This window comes from Schistocerca gregaria, chromosome 3, assembly GCF_023897955.1.
Source record: "Schistocerca gregaria isolate iqSchGreg1 chromosome 3, iqSchGreg1.2, whole genome shotgun sequence".
Taxonomy (NCBI): Eukaryota; Metazoa; Arthropoda; class Insecta; order Orthoptera; family Acrididae; genus Schistocerca; species Schistocerca gregaria.
The window spans coordinates 604,403,691-604,425,147 of record NC_064922.1 but is presented as its reverse complement, the minus strand read 5'-3'; the positions used below and the strand labels follow the sequence as shown (position 1 = coordinate 604,425,147).

The 21,457-nt window shown below is 38.9% G+C and overlaps 1 protein-coding gene across 1 annotated transcript in view; it reads left to right on the top strand.

Annotated features, from left to right (window-relative positions):
• The window catches only part of LOC126355144 (uncharacterized), a 93,542-nt gene that overhangs the window by 30,534 nt on the left and 41,551 nt on the right, over positions 1–21,457 (top strand). The window lies entirely within an intron of this gene.

The following is a 21,457-nucleotide window of genomic DNA, read 5'->3' as shown; positions in this document are numbered from 1 at the left end:
TGATAAAATAATCTAAATGGGCAGATAAAAAAATCCACTCACCAAGCAGTGGGAAGGGTACACACACACACACACACACACACACACACACACACACACACACACACACACACACACACACAAAACTTTTCACAAGCTTTTGAAGCTAGTGACTCCTTCTGCTGACAAGAGTTGAAGGGGATGGAAGGGGTGAAGGAAAAGGACTGGAGAGGTTTAGGGAAAGGAGTACAGTTTAGAAGTCACTCAGAACCCTGGGTCTGGGGAGACTTACTGGACAGGATGAGAAGAAAAGACTGATTGTTGAGACTGCACTGGATGAGATTTGAAAACCTGATAGCTTAAAGGTGGAAGACAGGGTAATATGCAAGGCAGAGATTATGACAAAAACATTGTGCATGAGTTAATAAGAATGGTTCTCTTCTTCCCCCAGACAATAGTTTTTTAGAACTCTGTGGGTGGGAACTACAATAACATGTCCTTGGTTCTCGCCACCCAACTGGTCTTAATTTACGTTAATTTCTTCAGTATCAGCATTTATTCACAATAACTACTCTTTTATACATTCCATTTCAGTTTTCTATATATTTTCATTTTCTGACTAGTCTGTTTTTCGCTGTCCCCCATCCCACATCCATTACATACAGTTCATTTAGTTTCTCACTCTTATTATCTCTTGCATGATGTTTTAGTTGTAATCCCTATCTTGCATATTACCCTGTCTTCCACCTTTAAGCTGTCAGATTTCAGGTCTCAACCAGTACAGTCCCCAACAATCTGCCTTTCCTTCTCATCCTGTCCAATAAGTCTCCTCTGACTTGGGGTCTGAGTGACTTCTAAACTGTACCTCCTTCTCCAAACCTCTCCAGTCCTTTTCCTTCACCCCTCTTCCTTCCCCTTCAACTCTTCTACCAGAAGAAGGAGCCACTGGGTCTGAAATCTTGTGAAACTTAAATCCTTGTGTGTGTGTGTGTGTGTGTGTGTGTGTGTGTGTGTGTGTGTGTGTGTGTGCACCCTCCCACTGCTTGTGAGTAGATTTTTTTTATCTGTCCAGAAAGGTGGAATACTTTCCAAACTAATCTATTTGCAAAAGTAATGATGACTGGCGTTGCTCATAGTTAAGTCAAATTGCCTGTTCAAATAATTCAGTAACAAATCAATGAAATCTTCTTACTCTGATATAATCGGATGATCAACAGCATGAATGGCTAGTATTGTCAACCGGCCTTTCTTGTATTTTATGAGTGCACAAGGATTAGCAGCTTTCTTTGTAGGCCATATTTGTTGAAAACATTGGTGAACCATTAACTTCATAGTGTATATGTTTGATTTCCTCTATACCAGTGGTGGATCATGCAAAATTTTACCAATGTGCTACAATGTGGTGGTCTCTAGCATTATAACTTACAACTAAATTGCCTAATTTCAGGAATGTTTACTGGATAGACTCAGATTTGTTTTTTTAAAGTAGCATTAGCACATCAATGGCACACATCAACATATGTTGTGCAGGATTCATGTAACCAACCATTACAACTGACGCACTGAATTCAGTCAGAAGTTTTATCTGGTTTTGAATAGTTTTCCCCACAACCAGTGCACTTGTCTTCTTCTTCTAGAAGTTCATCACTTGACTCTTTGTTGTGGTCAACATCATTTGACAAGTCTGAACCGTCTGAGCTTTTTTCACTAGTTGTTTTCCAATAGGCCTAGTTCTTTTCCTTTGCATCAAGTTTCGATTTTAAATTTTTAATATGCTTCTTTTGACATCAAGTTTGTAGCTTTAATTTTTCTAGGCCTTCATGTGTGTGGTTGAGATATGAATCTAGTTCGCAAAGTTGAGATATTGTTCAGAATTTTTGTAGGGGTGACTTGGTTTATTTCATTTGAAATCACAGGCCAAATAGGCCTATTGTCTGATCCTGTAGAAGGTCCTGGTGGAGGTGACATTGCTCTTCTTTCATGGGGTTTTTGGCCATGTTTGTGTGCTGAAGTAGAGTTGATGGCTCTTTCAGTGGATTTGGGGCTAGATATCTGCTCTAGTAAGGGAACATGGAAAGGGTGATGTTCTTTCATGGAGTGTTTGGACAGGTATGCAAATGTTTTCATTTCCTGTAAGTTACCTGGGTTACTTCTAAAAACATAATGTGGAACTACATTGGCATTAAACGAGTAGATTCCCATTGCTATGAATCAAGAGGTGGTGTTCCCTGGTGTTTGGTGTTTCAGCTTTTTTCCAACACTCTTGTAGTAGCTTGTCAAATTGCATCTTAGCTTCTGATGTGGGTGATTTTTCTTGCCATTTTTCAACAGCACTGTAAAAATGAAGCTTTAAAGATCTGAAGACAAATCGATCTAGCAACTGCAGATAATGGGTATGGCTGAGGAGACACATTAAAATTATACTATTCATCTCAGCATACTCCACCTGTGCTGAACTAGAGCTTGAACTATAGCGATCCAAAACCAGCATAACTGTTACAAGGCATTTGTGGGACATGAAATGATCCCTTATTGATTCAAAAGAGATCTCAGCATTCACATAGGCAGATTTATTTGGTGTGACAACTTTACTTCCCAGTGGCATGTTACTCTTCCACTCTTTCTTTTTGTTCACTCCCTTCATGACAACATAAGGAGGAAGAAATATGAGGAAGAAACATCCCTTCAGCATACATGTACTGTAATAGTATCTCCTTTTTCCAACAAAGTAATCACAGGAAGTGTTTTTCACCCCTTTTCAGCTGTAACAGTACCAGGTCTCCTATTTAACTGAAGGCCTGTCTCATCCTTGTTAAATGTACTTCCCAGTTTATTGAGCAAATCATTTTCTTCCATTATGGCTGAAAGTAAGTTGAAATATTCCCTGGCTTCCTCATGATTCATTCCCTGGACTGTGGCCAAAGACACGTGTTCAGATTTTTATACACTTGGAACTGGTTGTTAAGATAAGAACAGTTATAACAAATCATAACCTGCTTTTTCCATTTTAGTTATTAAATTTATGCTTTAGGCCAAGCTGCACAGCAAAATCATGGGCTAGACTTTGTACATCATATCTTGTTAAGAGAACACCATGGGCCTGCATTCTTTTTTACGTGGTGGACAAGTCATAAATTATTAGCTGAACCCAAACAAGAACTAGGGCCATTTGAATTTTGGAATCACAGCAAGTCTTTAATTTCCTCTCAAGAAATTTTTTGCCGATGCTAAATAAGTACATTCACAAGGCAGGCTCTTCTAGTGGATCATGGAAAGAAGACAAGCTTTAAAATGTTATTAAGGAGTTCACTATTTCCAGGTAATAAAGTAAACAATGATGGTTATTCTGTGAGAAAAGCTGCCATAGAATTTTATATTCCCAGGAATATTAAACTTCATGGAAGCTTTTCTCACTGAACAATAATTATTGTTTACTTTATTAATAGCATTTTTAAGGTCGTCTTCTTTCCATAATCCCCTAGGTTTTAGCCTCTTGGCAACAAAGGGTTCACACTATTGTAGCCTTAGGTATAACTTCCACATGTATGCTTTAGAGAAGGTGCCTGTTCAATCTGAGGCAATAGCTTCTATGCCAGGAAGCCGTTGCTGTGGTGCTGTTGGCAGTGGGGGGGGGGGGGGGGGGGGGTGCCAAAGGGGAAAGCCTCCAATTGGATTGAGTGGCATTGAATAAATGACCCACAATGAAATGGATCAATCTCACACAAACTGGTGGCCATGTCAAGACAGCCATCTCAACAGATATAAAGCAAGATTTTGATGCAGAGGCTTACATCTCTTAGCACTTCTTTGGGCACATAGTGGTATCAGAGTCAGCCAAGGAGAAATGGAGATGGATTGTTTGCCCAGTTCTTGGTAAGCCCCATAACTGCTGGAGAATTTTTTGCAACAACAAAGCCACCATTATTCATTGAAAATAATGAGTATAGGTTGGAGAAGTCACTGCAATAGAGAAAATGAGAAATGGGCCTCTGTTCATCAAAACTTTGAACGGCAACCAATCACAGGTGCTTCAGGCACCTCTGACAAGCTGGGTATATACTAGTTACCACCTCTCTTAATAAGAAACTCAGCAGGATTCAAGAAGTCACCTTCCTTCAAGACCTAATGCTGATGATGAAAAACATGAAACAATGTGGAGTACAATTTATTTGTTGCACCCAGAGAGGACCTGGATAACAGCATGGTCATAGACTCTTTTTACTATCCTTAAATAGAAATGTTTTATTTGAGAAATTTATGGTCATGGTTTATAGATGTGATTTCAGACCCTACTTTTGTCTTCTTATGAGATGTTTTAAGTGCCAGAGGCTTGGACTTACGTCCTCCTGCCATACTAATGAGGCTACTGTGGGATGTGCGGAAGGACAACGCATGAAGGTAGCCCTTGCGAACTACGCTATAAATGTGTAAAAAGCCTAGAACATGTCTACTCCTTGTTTGCCAACATGTTCAGTTTTCAAGAGGGAGAAGAAAATCGAGGAATATAAAATAAAAACCTTAACCATCTGTCTTATGAAGATGATAAGAAAAAGTTTGAATGACTCCACCCAGTTGCCATGGTGTCAAACTTTGCAAACATCATGTCAAAATCCTCACTTAGCATGACGGTAAGGTCTCAAACATCATCTTCTGACCCTAATCACATGTTAATGTCTTGTTTTTCAGTCATGGGTCAGGACATCAGCTCTCTCAACCCCCAAACCCGCAGCACCAATGGTCACTACCCATCAATGTAGCTGGAGTTGCCTTATCCTTCTCCAACATTGCCAGAGAACAGGCCATCTGCCAAGGTGCTCCCCACCTAGGCTGAAACAGACCAGCAGTCTGTCATCAACCAGTGGCTGAAAAGAGCCAGAGGCTGTGGGATAAAGAATGGTCCTCCTCTATCTCAGATGTTAAGACAGGAAAATCATCACAGCAGCCAAAATCTCACCGGGATACAATGTACAGATTTAAAGTTGAATAAAATTGTGCTTCTCTCATCAGTCCAGCCCCCATAAGACAAAGCCCTTTAATACCAATGAAGAGTTACACATTCAAGTTTTAATTACCACCTTTGTTATGCACATTGGATGACCATTAATTGTAATGATTGTTCATGGAGTTAAAATATTGTTGGCCAGGTCTAGCGGTAGTTTTAAAGAAGAAATACTCATCTTATTTCTTGAGGATCTCATTAAAATCGGTTGCTGGAATTTCTTCCATATGGAAGCCAGGTTCTCTTGTAGGCCTGGAAGCCCTACAGATTGACGTGTTTATAGAATAATGTAGTCGACAAAACTGATTTGTATGTAATTTTAATATTTAATAGACCTACATGCCTTGCTGCCATAAATTTGCAATGTTCACTCAATGAAATACATTCCATTTATACGCAACTCCACAAAAATTCACATTTCTCCTTCCTTCCTTCGTCCCACACACACATGCAAGATAACCGCACCCAGTTAACATTGTTCCATAGCACACCAGTAAAGATATAGTCAAACTAAGATCGAAACATAGAACATTAAACTGAAAATAATATAAAAAAAGACATTTATTACTCAACAGCACAATAGAACAAATTATGTTAACACATATTCATGTAAGCAAATAATATATCTTTTTGTAGTATAGTTATTTTATTAAATTTGTTTTTTATTTTTATTTTTTTATCACAGGGATTTATTGTGTTAGCACTATATATTATACAGTCAGAGTTTAAAACATTTCAGATAAGATTGAAAAAGGACAAAATTGAAAATTTGAGAATATAATAAATGGCTTATTGCATATTACACCCCCCTCCCCCCCTCCCACTTCCCCGCCCCTGAGAGTTTTGCTCGCATTCAACTGTACGAGAAAGTTTCACAGGTGTGCACGATGTTTACAAATTTGAAAAGTAGAGCATGCAGTAGAAAAGGTGTTTTCGAAATTTCGTCGTAGGTTTCTGTGGTCTGAATATTTGAAGGCTGATAAAAAGAGGCATCTGGTGTGTGCTGAACTGGAGGATGGTGTCCGATGGTTCTTCATACTGCTGATGCCTTTGATGATTTTTTAGGAGTGGACACAGCTCCCAGAGTATTTCCTACAACGTTTCACGGTGTAGCTTCAGAATCTAACATTTCCTAATCACATAAATGAAATATTTCATGTGAAAATTGCAAGATAAACAAGGCTCCCAGAATTTGAATTAAAAAAATAAATAAATAAAACAGAGAAATGTCAAAATAACTTCTTAACTGATATGAAATTAAGTGAGAAGAATACTCGGCATTCTCTTTGACAAAAGCTAATACTAACTCATCTTGGGGAAAAAAAAGTAAAGCAAATATTAATGCATTAGAGGTAAGAAGACTAAAACTAACACCCAACTATCAGTAAATTTTAACTTGTATGCAGATCAGATAATGATAAGATAAATGATTTGTACTCCTATTGCTTGACTTCTTAAAGTTACTCAATTTTTGAAGAGTTAATACTATTTTGAAAACAGCCTTTTCTTTTACTTTCATCATTACTGCAAACTACGAAACCACTTGCAATATTGTAGATTGCGATATCAATTTAACTACTGAAAAATGTGATGCCATGTCTCAGAAGCAAGTCCCCTGTGCCTTACATTGTCAGTAGTTCATGAAATACTGTGTACAGCATAGACACTACTAAAATGTCAAAGCATTTTATAAGGTTCTAGGATACTAGATTATGTGCATACTAGTTTCAAATACAACTCCGATATGCTAACATGGCACAGTTTCAATTGGGAGCACCATGTAGTGTGTCTAAACAAACACACGGCCAAAATACAACATCTAGCACAAAAATGAAAATGTTCTCTCCAGATCATGGGATTGTCTGAAATTTACATATAATTTCTGGTTGAAAAGTCACTTAAAACTAGATAGAATTGGAAAAGGCCCATTTAGGTAATACACAAAATTATATACTGTGCACAGATGATATTATGAATCAAATTTTGGGAAACAAGTGCCCACAGATTTCAATAACTCTCCTGATATTTTTTTACACAGTTTGATGAAGACAGGATTTGTTTGTTTTAGAGTTCTATGTCACAGACATCATACGTGAAATTGCTTGGTGCCTTCTGCACTGTTTACAAGTAGTTCAAGGATAAAGAATAGTATACACATATTGTTAGTTATCAGACAGTATCTTCAAGGTTTTTACAGAACTACACAGGAGTCCAAAAAAATGTACCACTGTTTAAAAGCCCATAACTTGCAAACTAATTGACGGAGTTGTCTCATTTTTGGTGAAGGTGTAGCTTAAAGTCCAACTTAAAGATATCACTGTAGGTGTTCGTAATGGTCACCTTTAACATCCACACACAAACGATGCCGCTGAACTGCAGCACGAACTACTTACTGCAACGTGTTCAGTTGGATATTTGCACATGATTGGATTCTCAAAGTTCATCCAATGTGCATGGCTTTTGTCGATAAATGACGTCTTTTAGTGTTCCCCCACAGGTAAAAGTCCAGAGGAGTTAGGTCTCGGGAATGTGATGGGTCCTCCACAGCACCTCTACAGCCTATCCATCTTCCTGGTAGATTTTCTTCGAGATACGCCCTAACACGAGTTTGGTAGTGGGCTGGGGCACCATCTTGTTGAAAGTAAACTCTTCCATCTCCATATAAGTCTTGGATGGCAGGTAAAATGGATGTCTGAAGCTTCTGAAGGTACACCTCACCGGTAACTGTGCCGCCAAAGAAGAATGGCCCAATCAAGCCCTGGTAAGACAACCCACACCTCACATTTACTCCTGGCTTTGTCTATATGGACATTCAGATTTTCGGTGGCCCAGTAGATGCAGTTGTGGCGATTTACTATACCATTGAGTTTGAACTGTGCCTCAGCAGACCGCAGAATCATCTCTGCAAACTCTTAATCGTTGCACACCGTGTTAGTAAACCACTCACACTACTCCATTCTACAATTTGGGTCGTCCTCATTCATTGCGTGTACCAATCATGGGATGTAGCACTTCCACTTTGCTATCTTCAAAATTCGCTGAACACTTGAGCGATTCACTCCAGTTCCACGGGCACACTGTCTCACAGACTTCTGTGGTGAGTGAGTGAATTGTTGTAATGCACGACAGGAGTTAGCTGGACTTGTTACTGTTAGAGGTCGTCCAGATCGTTGTTTGTGAACATCTTTAACACACCCTCCGGCTTCGAATTTCTCTCGAATGCAACGAATCATTAAATGTCTCGGTGGCTTCCTTTCATCGAATGTAAGCCTTGTGCCAGCCATGTTGACTCAAGTAACTAGGTGCAACTAAGAACAAAACACTATCGGGGGACTGTCATCTGAAAAAACAAAACAATGCAATATAACGCTTGTGTGGCGATTGCTGGAAATACGAACTATTACACTACCAAAGAAGAGACAACTCCGTCAGTTAGTTTGCCAGTTATGGATTTTTAAAGAGTGGATACATTTTCTTGGACCCCTCTGTATTATGCAGTTTTTTATGGGGTGGGGGTATAGTATTCAATGGCAAAGTAGTCTTTGTACTTGTTAGTATCTTTCAAGAATTGATCTCTTACTCTTAGTTGGTTACATAAATAACAAAACATCAAAGAAAATATGTAATAGCAATGAGATACAAATCATTTTGTGGGACATGGTTGTGTTGAAACACTTACAAACTAGAATTTCTGTACAGATAACTGATCATTACAGGTTTCAGTAGTTATAACACTTGGTGCACATCAAGCATGAGACGAATTCAGTGTAAAGTCTCCCATCTGGGGTAAAATATTTCAAAACTTAGCATATACTTCGTGTTTTCAGAAAAATAACAAAATAACTCCCACATCTCATTAGATTTTCAGAAACAGTAATGAAACAATTATATGTTTTAAGTATATAGTCTGACACAATAAGTAGTTCAATTCATAAAGCCTTTTTGGTGCTGAATACATCAACCATCAAGTGTTCAGTTGTGTTATCCTGACTTACATGGTTCAGTGTAAGTATAAAAAATTTTGTAATTCACAAGTAAACAGTTTTCACTTATCATTACCTTTCAGCAGTGTACAAGTATGTAGTGGTTTATAGGTATACAGGGTGAGTTGTGTAAGATGTAACACCCCCTTTATTCCAGAGGCGATTGCACGTATCGGCATGCGGTTTTCAGTGAATCATAGCGGACTATACACATACATTGGTACATGCACAATAATCACAACATTTATATAGACTGAGATAATGAGGCAAGTAAATGTTTCTTAAATGGGATGCTATACTTTTTTTACCATCATATGAACGCACTGGAAAAGACGCATATAGTGATGTAATGCATGTTGCTACTGTGATTCAAACTTTGCCTAAAAGAGGGCGGATGAGGACTTACCTACGTAGTGTAGGCCGTGCATGCTGCATAGAGCATGGCAACTCACCTTTGGGTCACGCGAGGCATGTTTACAGTCTGCCGCCGCTTCCAACTGCCTTGACCTTCAATCGTACAATATTTCCCAGCGTCTTTTAAGCGAAGTTTGAATTACAATAGCATCATGCGTTACATCACTATACCTGTCTTTTCAGAGTGTTCGAAAGATGGTAAAAAAAGTATAGCGTCCCATTTAAAAAACATGTACTTGCCTCATTATCTCGGTCAATATAAACGATGTGATTATTGTGCATGTACCAAAGTATGTGCCCCAGAGTCAGCTATAATTTGCCGAACACCACTTGTCAATATGTGCAATCGTCCCTGGAATAATGGGGGTGTTAGCCGGCCGGGGTGGTCTCGCGGTTCTAGGCGCGCAGTCCGGAACCGTGCGACTGCTACGGTCGCAGGTTCGAATCCTGCCTCGGGCATGGATGTGTGTGATGTCCTTAGGTTAGTTAGGTTTAAGTAGTTCTAAGTTCTAGAGGACTAATGACCACAGCAGTTGAGTCCCATAGTACTCAGAGCCATTTTAATGGGGGTGTTACGTCTTATGCGACTCACCCTGTAGTTGTTAATTCACTAAAAACAATCTCCATTTTACTTCCTATTTTCAAGTGTCATGTTCTTCACATTAATTACCAACAAGATGCTAACTCATTTTTCAGTGTACAGATTACTGACATTTTGCCTAATTACAAAAGATGTCACACTGCTCCTAGAATAAAGTTTTCTGCATAAATATAACTGAGTATTTACTTGCATATGTTACTTAAAATTAAAAACTACTTTCATTACAAACCTTGCTGACTATGTATGCCTTTCATAAACTTTCTCTACAGTAAGAAAAGACATCATTCTTCTCATTACATCAGTAATACATCATTATTTCATTAAATACATCAAATATCTTCAGTGCATCAACATAACTCCACCTTACATACTTATAATAGCACCTCATTACCCCACTAAATAGTCCATAATAATAATAATAATAATAATAATAATAATAATAATAATAATAATAATCACCTAAGAAAAATCACCTGCTTCATCTTACCCAATAGATCAACCTCACATAATATCACATAGCAGCAGACCTTACAATTGATATAGCTTTTCTTATAACAATAGAAACAGACATTACACTGTTTATATGCTTTATTATTTTACTGTACGTAATCACTGTATTGCTTGCACAACTCATTAATGTATACAATCATGTTACTTCAACTTAAGGGACAGAAAGGTAATGTTCCCTATAATCACTTCATTACTTTCAAATACGCTTCACTAGGGAACTATACTTTCCCTTGTTACATTATACAAACACTTTTAAAACTAGTGCATGACACTAAACATCTCAGGTGTACTCTTCTACTAATAGCTATATATACCGTGTACTTTCTCAAAATTTACCAAAAATTGCAGATACACTGTGTACTAATCACATAACTCCTGCAACTGTACAATGTTTATTGGTTACTCAGTGTGTTCAACATAATTTGATATTGTAAAATTCGATTACCTTATCTTTTTGGTATCATTGAAAAACTTTTCTCGCTACAAACAGAAAAACATCCTCCTGATTACTTTTGCACTCAGAAAACAGGTGTTAACTCTCTGCATTTTACATGATCAGAGTTTTAGAGATTTTATGTTTCTGTTTGCTGTCAAAAAATGACTGTTCACCAATGTTTCTACTCGAAATATATGTCACACTCTCTTTAAAAATGTTAACCCTACATTACCCGAAATCTAAGACAGTTGAAGATACTACCTAACTTTTTACAAACTAATGACAGGATAGGATGAAGGTTAAGTGACATCACCACAGAAGTATCCCAAACAGATCTTGGGACCATCTACTTGTTTTCTACAAATTTTGCAAACTTAAGTGTTTCTTTTTCCAGGAACTGCTCTACAAAATCATCTGTCCCATGAACTAACCCCATTTGAATTCTTTCTGGTAGCCTTCTCTTAAGTGCATCTGTTTGAGTTAATTCATCAAAAGGTTGGACTAAGTGCGCAATTTTCATGATATAGTCTTTGTAAAACTCTACATCGGACAATTTAAAAACTCACTCTTTATCCTTGCCTGTTCAGGGTCAGACCAAAACTTTTTGAAGAAATACTTTTCAAATTCATCTATTGATTAATTGCTGTAGTCAAGTTGGTTGGCCCATGATAAGGCTTCTTCTAATGCTCTTTTAATGAACTTAATTTTTAATTCATCACTCATATCATGGAGAAAACTATCGTGGCAATGTTGAATAAAATCAGCTGGATGAAAATGTTTGTTACCAGGGAAACACTTTTTTTGGCCTAGTGTGTTGGGTGTCCTACATTATACACTCCTGGAAATGGAAAAAAGAACACATTGACACCGGTGTGTCAGACCCACCATACTTGCTCCGGACACTGCAAGAGGGCTGTACAAGCAATGATCACACGCACGGCACAGCGGACACACCAGGAACCGTGGTGTTGGCCGTCGAATGGCGCTAGCTGCACAGCATTTGTGCACCGCCGCCATCAGTGTCAGCCAGTTTGCCGTGACATACGGAGCTCCATCGCAGTCTTTAACACTGGTAGCATGCCGCGACAGCGTGGACGTGAACCATATGTGCAGTTGACGGACTTTGAGCGAGGGCGTATAGTGGGCATGCGGGAGGCCGGGTGGATGTACCGCCGAATTGCTCAACACGTGGGGTGTGAGGTCCCCACAGTACATCGATGTTGTCGCCAGTGGTCGGTGGAAGGTGCACGTGCCTGTCGACCTGGGACCGGACCGCAGCGACGCACGGATGCACGCCAAGACTGTAGGACCCTACGCAGTGCCGTAGGGGACCGCACCGCCACTTCCCAGCAAATTAGGGACACTGTTGCTCCTGGGGTATCGGCGAGGACCATTCGCAACCTTCTCCATGAAGCTGGGCTACGGTCCCGCACACTGTTAGGCCGTCTTCCGCTCACGCCCCAACATCGTGCAGCCCGCCTCCAGTGGTGTCGCGACAGGTGTGAATGGAGGGACGAATGGAGACGCGTCGTCTTCAGCGATGAGAGTCGCTTCTGCCTTGGTGCCAATTATGGTCGTATGCGTGTTTGGCGCCGTGCAGGTGAGCGCCACAATCAGGACTGCATACAACCGAGGCACACAGGGCCAACACCCGGCATCATGGTGTGGGGAGCGATCTCCTACACTGGCCGTACACCTCTGGTGATCATCGAGTCGACACTGAATAGTGCACGGTACATCCAAACCGTCATCGAACCCATCGTTCTACCATTCCTAGACCGGCAAGGGAACTTGCTGTTCCAACAGGACAATGCACGTCCGCATGTATCCCGTGCCACCCAACGTGCTCTAGAAGGTGTAAGTCAACTACCCTGGCCAGCAAGATCTCCGGATCTGTCCCCCATTGAGCATGTTTGGGACTGGATGAAGCGTCGTCTCACGCGGTCTGCACGTCCAGCACGAACGCTGGTCCAACTGAGGCGCCAGGTGGAAATGGCATGGCAAGCCATTCCACAGGACTACATCCAGCATCTCTACGATCATCTCCATGGGAGAATAGCAGCCTGCATTGCTGCGAAAGGTGGATATTCACTGTACTAGTGCCGACATTGTGCATACTCTGTTGCCTGTGTCTATGTGCCTGTGGTTCTGTCAGTGTGATCATGTGATGTATCTGACCCCAGGAATGTGTCAATAAAGTTTCCCCTTCCTGGGACAATGAATTCACGGTGTTCTTATTTCAATTTCCAGGAGTGTATAATGTTTTAGATAAGCCCCATCTTGTAACTGTTGTACTTGTTTTTTGATAATATTGACGTCACTATGTAAGTCTGACAAAAATTGAGTCTGTTATCTCAGCTATCTTCTGAACTTTTTCATCTACATCTGAGGCAGCATTATCTATTTTCTCATTTAACTTATTCATAAAGGTTACATCATTGTTTACTACTATCTCCAACAGCATCTTTACATCTAACTTCAACAGCACCTATCTCAGATCTGAGGTCTGTGTCCACTTTCTGTACTTTTGTCTCCAAGGATAGTATTTTGGACTCTGTAGCCTCTACCCTCCCCTCTACTTTTTCACATCATCTTTAGCTTTCACTTGAGAAAACGCATCAACTAAGTCTTTTTTAACATTAGAAATTTGCACATTAAGCTCTGCTTCTGAGACTGTTAACGTTTCAAGTTTGTCACTATTTTTGTCCAGTGATGCAGTTTTTTCAAGTTTTTCGCTACTTTTTCAAGATTTGCACTATTTTCTTTCATTGATGACATTAATGCAGTAAACATGTCTTGTAAATTTAACTGTTTGTGTTTCTCACTCAACATTGTTTCACGTACTTGTGACTGTTCTTGTTTCTCAGACTCAAATCTAACATGCTACTGTCTAAAAGGCCCGATTCTTCACTGATTTCATTTAACCATTTAGGTTGACTGTTGTCTGATACATCCTGAAACATGTCTTTATTGGCCATGTTCAGTTTAAAATCACTAGTTGAAGCTGGTAGATTCAGCATATTTATTTCATTGTTCTGATCATGATCCATTTTTTGGAAATTTGTTCCTAAATTATCAGTGTTAAAAAAAACCATCTAAATGTACACACAACACTGCACTGAGAAAATGCAAAAACTAAATTTTTAATTGGTATTTAGCTTATTATTGTCCTGGATGGGGAAGATGGAATCATCTTTGGTAATAATGCTTCAACCTTTTACAACCATGTATGTCCATAGTGTTGCGTTATTCCAAAACTTCTCCACATGTACTATGTCTAACTATATTTGTTTTAAAAATGTTCCACTTTGCAATACAATTTTATGCTTTTTGGTCACCTGAAACATAAACACTTTCAAAAATCCAAATGTACAAGTATCCTGGTCATAATGGCACCACTTTAATGACCACCTTTTTTACGCACATTGAATGACTGCTAACTGTAATAATTGTTCATGGAGTTAAAATATTGTTGGGCAAGGAAAAATATCTATCTTGTCTCTTGAGGATTTCCTTAAAATCCGTTGCTTGAATGCCTTGCTGCCATAAATTTACAATGTTCACTCAATGAAATAAATTCCATTTATATGGCTGGGAAAATAGCAGGAAAGTTAAAGGGGGGAGGCACTGTCATGAGTGATAAAATACCAGTGGTTGTAGTATTCAGAAAAGACACTTTTTTAGGGTAGTGAGGACAGAAAGAAACCAAATTTTAAGAGAGGTTAGGACTGAGACAAACCTTCAGTTTGAGAAAGAAACCAAAAAACATAATTCTAAGAAACTTCTTGACAGATTAAAACTTTGTGCTGGACCGAGACTGGAACTCGGGACCTTTGCCTTTCTTGGGCAAGTTCTTTACCAACTGAGCTACCCGTGCATGACTCACACCCCGTCCTCACACCTGTAATTCTGCCAGTCCCTCGTCTCCTACATTCCAAATTTCACAGAAGCTCTCCTGCGAACCTTGCAGAACTAGCACTCCTGGAAGAAAGGATATTGCAGAGACATGGCTTAGCCACAGCCTGGGGGATGTTTCAAGAATGATATTTTCACTCTACAGTGGAGTGTGTGCTGATATGAAACTTCCTGTCATATTAAAACTTGCCTGCAAAAGACGAAGGTCCCGAGTTCAAGTTTCAGTCCGGCACACAGTTTTAATCTGCCAGGAAGTTTCATACCAGTGCACACTCTGCTGTAGAGTGAAAATTTCATCCCCAGGCTGTGGCTAAGCCATGTCTCTGCAATATCCTTTCTTCCAGGAGTGCTAGTCCTGTAAGGTTCGCAGGAGAGCTTCTGTGAAGTTTGGAATGTAGGAGACGAGGGACTGGCAGAATTAAGGCTGTGAGAACGGGGCGTGAGTCGTGCATAGGTAGCTCAGTTGGTAGAACACTTACCCGTGAAAGGCAAATGTCCCATCTGCACATATATATTGGTATATGTGTGGATGGATATGTGCGTGTGTGCGAGTGTTTAACTGTCCCTTTTTCCCCCCAAGGTAAGTCTCTCCGCTCCCGGGATTGGAATGACTCCTTACCCTCTCCCTTAAAACCCACATCCTTTTGTCTTTATCTCTCCTTCCCTCTTTCCTGAAGAAGCAACCGTTGGTTGCGAAAGCTAGAAATGTTGTGTGTGTGTTTGTGTGTTATTTTATTGTGCCTGTCTACCGGCACTTTCCCGCTTGGTAAGTCAATATATTTTTCCCATGTGGAAGTTTCTTTCTATTTTATTTAAATATTACTTCACATTCATAAATTCTTTTACGGATTAGAAGGATCTGTAAGCAGTGAGGATTTTAGTTTGTGTCTCATAAAATTAAGTAATATCCTATTGCTATGTTGATATTGTGAATGCTTGAAACCAGTGCGAAACTACAAGTTTAATACACACCTGGAAATTGAAATAAGAACACCGTGAATTCATTGTCCCAGGAAGGGGAAACTTTGTTGACACATTCCTGGGGTCAGATACATCACATGATCACACTGACAGAACCACAGGCACATAGACACAGGCAACAGCCTTTCACTTCAGGACTACATTTCCGGCATTGTCACCAATACTGCCAAGTGTTTTTAACCCTTTCAGATCCACTGTCAGACTACATCTGACATTATGATTTTTGACATTACGATTTTCCGATATGGCTCCAATGTTGGACAATGTCTGAAATATTTCCATTATTGTGCTTTCCATTCACTCCATTGCTGGAACTCATTAGGCGCATGGCAGCACTCAGTACAAAGATCTGACATCTCAAAGCATGTTGCATTCAGATGTTTCTAGTAAGATAATGCCTGGTAGGAAACAAGTAAGTGATGATGATATTGCCAGCTGGCTCCTTGAAGACATGGAGAATGAAAGAGAATTTAGTTGAAAGTGTTCAGGAAGAAACTTCTGCCGTGTGCAGTGAAACAGGTTCTTTTGAATCAAAATCTACTGATAGAGGAGAAATTAATGAAGAGACACAACCTTTTAATCTACCCTCTCCTTTCTGCTTGCAGCTACCATTCATGTTAATCTTTTATGAAGATCTGAGAGGAGCAAATATTACAATGAACTTTCTAGTTTAATTATCTTTTCACATAGAGTTGGCTCCAGTTCTTCTTGTCAAAGGGTCTGATTCTTGAACCTCAAATTCTCACATTCCTCATGGTTGAATAGATCTAAATAAATTTGAAGATTGTTGTTGCAGAATTTTTAGTGTTACTTTAATATGTTTTGTCACATTTTAGTAAATCATACAGTCTTTTGATTTTCCACATTAACAAGGCCAAAATTACATTGTTCGCACAAAATACAAAAATATGCCTGGCATGCTTACTGCTCTCTCACTCAGTGGAAATAACAATATTCCAAAGAGTTCACAATTTTTCTTGTCAGATGAATTTCTATTAGTTCATGTTACATTATTACAATTTATTATTAATCAATTAATGAATCCAGAAATACACATTGTAACTTGCTGCTATGGTCGCAGGTTCGAATCCTGCCTCGGGCATGGGTGTGTTTGATGTCCTTAGGTTAGTTAGGTTTGAATAGTTCTAATTAAAGGGGACTGGTGATCTGAGATGAGATGTTAAATGCCATAGTGCTTGGAGCCATTTGAACCTTTTCATAAATTTTAAGTTGAAATGTAACAGTGTGTATAAAATAATACGAAAGTTTTAAGAAAAGCAGCTGAGATAATACTGACGTTTCCAAAATTCAAAAAATAATACTGGTATCGGCAGCTGCTGTTGAGGAAAAGTAATGTTAGAGGATGTCCTGTTACAACCTGCAAGAAATACCTGGAAAAATATCATGATGGCAATGATGATCTCATGAAGTTTCATTTCTCGGCCATGCCATGAGGTTCCACCAATCGTTATGGAGTTCAACCAACATCTGAACTTGAATATTTCCAACTCTGATTCACTGACAGTCGTATTAGTGGAGTCACGAATGCTACAAATATGCATGCTAAAGAACAAATACAGAATGTCACTCCACTTACCAAACACTCAGTTTGGCACTCACAGAGAGAGATACTTCTCTCTCTTTAAATTTTGATAAAACACAGTATATACAGTTCCGTACAGTAAATGGCACAACTCCAGTAATAAATATAGACTTTGAACAGAAGTCTGTAGCTAAGGTAGAATTTTCAAAATTTTTAGGTGTGTCCATTGATGAGAGGTTAAACTGGAAGCAACACATTGATGGTCTGCTGAAACGTCTGAGTTCGGCTATGTATGCTATTAGGGTTATTGCAAATTTTGGTGATAAGAATCTCAGTAAATTCAGTAAAAGCATTCACTGCTTTCGTATGGTATCATGTTCTGGGGTAATTCATTGTTGAGTAGAAAAGTATTCATTGCTCAAAAATGTGTAATCAGAATAATTGCTGGAGCCCACTGACAGTCATCCTGCAGACATCTATTTAAGGATGTAGGGATCCTCACAGTAACCTCACAGTATATATATTCACTTATGAAATTTGTTGTTAATAATCCAGCCCAGTTCAAAAGTAATAGCAGTGTGCATAGCTATAGCACCAGGAGAAAGGATGATCTTCACTATGCAGGGTTAAATCTGACTTTGGCACAGAAGGGGGTAAATTATGCTGCCACAAAAGTCTTTGGTCACCTACCAAACAGCATCAAAAGCCTGACAGATAGTCAACCAACATTTAAAAATAAATTAAAAGAATTTCTAGATGACAACTCCGTCTACTCATTGGCTGAATTTTTTGGCACAGAAGGGGGTAAATTATGCTGCCACAAAAGTCTTTGGTCACCTACCAAACAGCATCAAAAGCCTGACAGATAGTCAACCAACATTTAAAAATAAATTAAAAGAATTTCTAGATGACAACTCCTTCTACTCATTGGCTGAATTTTTAGATATAAATTAAGGGAGGGAAAAAAACTAACTTAAGCATTAGTGTCATGCAATATTTTGTGTAATGTAATATCTTGTACAGACATCTTTCATTAACCTGACACGTTCCACATCATTACGAAGTGTCGTATTCATGATCTATGGAACAAGTATTAATCTAATCTAATCTAATCATTAGAAGAATTGAAGGCTTTATTTTGTGTAATATTGAACATGGCCTTGAATTTTCACAGAAGACTGGCTAGAATGAACTCCATTTTTTAATTATGATTTCTGTAGTCTGTCTTTTTCAAATATTTTGGAAGCTGCATTTAGTTCCACCTGTCACAGCTCAAGTTTGTCAGTGTATGAGAGGGATCAGGGTGAAGAATGTTGGTATGTATATTGACAGTATATGCAAAGAATTTTATGTACTAAACAGAAGTGCAGTTGTAGACGGGAGCATGGTAGGATTCAAAGGTGGAACTCAATTCAAGTGGTACAAACGAAGAAGCCTACAAAATGGGATTTATGATCTTTCTTTCTGTGAGACTCAGAAAATGGTTTTTCTCAGATTCCATGTTATGGAAAGACAACTATAGAAGGTTTAATTTATCCTAATTTATCCTTTTGCAACCCAAACAGTAGTTCAGTTGGCACAGCAATTGCTAACTTGTGCAGTTGGTTCAGGCTATCACATCTTTACTGACAGGTTCTACATTAGCCCTCAACTTGCCCAGGAATACGCAAAATGAAATTTCTTCTGACAGGTACAGTTATGCCTTCTAGGAAGAATTTTTCATGAGATTTGAAGAAGATGAAACTTGCTGAATATGAGTTATGTGCCTGTCAAAGTGAGATTAAAATTATGTGACAAAGTTGTTAAACCCAATTGATCACTGGTTGTAGAAAGAAACAGTCTAGAAAGAAACAGTCTGTGCAGTTCTTGAAACCCATTGTTATTATGGAATACATGAAGTTTCTGGGAGGAGTGACAGGGCTGAACAGTACTGTGGTTGCTATGGTTTTGCAAGATCATGTTGTTGTTGTGGTCTTCAGCCTTGAGACTGGTTTGATGCAGCTCTCCATGCTACTCTATCCTGTGCAAGTTTCTTCATCTCCCAGTACCTACTGCAACCTACATCCTTCTGAATCTGCTTAGTGTATTCATCTCTTGGTCTCCCTCTATGATTTTTACCCTCCACACTGCCCTCCAATACTAAATTGGTGATCCCTTGATGCCTCAGAACATGTCCTACCAACCGATCCCTTCTTCTGGTCAAGTTGTGCCACAAACGTCTCTTCTCCCCAACCCTATTCAACACTTCCTCATTAGTTATGTGATCTACCCATCTAATCTTCAGCATTCTTCTGTAGCACCACATTTCGAAAGCTTCTATTCTCTTCTTGTCTAAACTATTTATTGTCTACGTTTCACTTCCATACATGGCTACACTCCATACAAATACTTTCATAAATGACTACCTGACACTTAAATCTATACTCGATGTTAACAAATTTGGCTTCTTCAGAAACGCTTTCCTTGCCATTGCCAGTCTACATTTTATATCCTCTCTACTTCGACCATCATCAGTTGTTTTGCTCCCCAAATAGCAAAACTCCTTTACTACTTTAAGTGTCTCATTTCCTAATCTAATTCCCTCAGCATCACCGGACTTAATTCGACTACATTCCATTATCCTCGTTTTGCTTTTGTTGATGTTCATGTTATATCCTCCTTTCAAGACACTGTCCATTCCATTCAACTGCTCTTCCAAGTCCTTTGCTGTTTCTGACAGAATTACAATGTCATCGGCGAACCTCAAAGTTTTTATTTCTTCTCCATGGATTTTAATACCTACTCCGAACTTTTCTTTTGTTTCCTTTACTGCTTGCTCAATATACAGATTGAATAACACAGGGGAGAGGCTACAACCCTGTCTCACTCCCTTCCCAACCACTGCTTCCCTTTCATGTCCCTGGACTCTTAGAACTGCGATCTGGTTTGTGTACAAATTGTAAATAGCTTTTCGCTCCCTGTATTTTACCCCTGCCATCTTTAGAATTTGAAAGAGAGTATTCCAGTCAACATTGTCAAAAGCTTTCTCTAAGTCCACAAATGCTAGGAACGTAGGTTTGCCTTTCCTTAATCTTTCCTCTAAGATAAGTCGTAAGGTCAGTATTGCCTCACGTGTTCCAGTATTTCTACAGAATCCAAACTGATCTTTCCCGAGTTCGGCTTCTACTAGTTTTTCCATTCGTCTGTAAAGAATTCGTGTTAGTATTTTGCAGCTGTGACTTATTAAACTGATAGTTCGGTAATTTTCACATCTGTCAACACCTGCTTTCTTTGGGATCAAGATCATACAAGTGGTTAAATAATATGGTTTTGGCTGATTGCAGTGGCTGTAATGAACAGTTATATTCTTCACTCAATAAAAATAAGAATGTGGGGAACAGCTGCAGACTCATCTTTCTTATAGAAGAAATCTAATCAGATAGGTAGTTGGCCAGGTGGAAAATACAAATTCAAAAGAGAGAGGAAGACCATTAACATCTAACACCAAGGAGAGACAATATGGGAACACACATTTTATTATCCAAAACAAAAGAAAAAAGAAAAATCAACAAAAGAGTGCATGATTTGCAGCAAATGCAAGGATTAAGGAGGAAGAGGAGAAACAATTTTCTACTGTAAGAGGAAGTGTGGACTTCACCCTGGAGAATATGTTAAGAAGTACCATATAGAAGGAAATTATGAACAGTCATAACCAAAAACTGTATGTAGTTTCAAAAACTAATGTAAAAGAAAATATAGTTGTTAAGTGAACTCACATTGCATTTTTTTAAACAGCATTGTAATAACCCATGATTTCTTGCATCCTTATCTGCATAAAATAAATAAGACAGTGGAAATTATTGGAATATTAACAATATTAAGAAAAGGATAGATTGCTGCTTACCATAAAGATGAAGTGTTGAGTTGCAGACAGGCACAATGAAAAGACTGATTGCCTTCTCCAGCAAAGAAAATACACATGACCACACAAGCAAGCATGCCTCATGCACAAATGACTGCTACCACCTGCAGCTCTGACATCAATGTGACTATCACTTGAATACCAACCTCTTGTGTCAATGTATGTGTGTGTTTTCTTTATTGAAGAAGGCTTTGG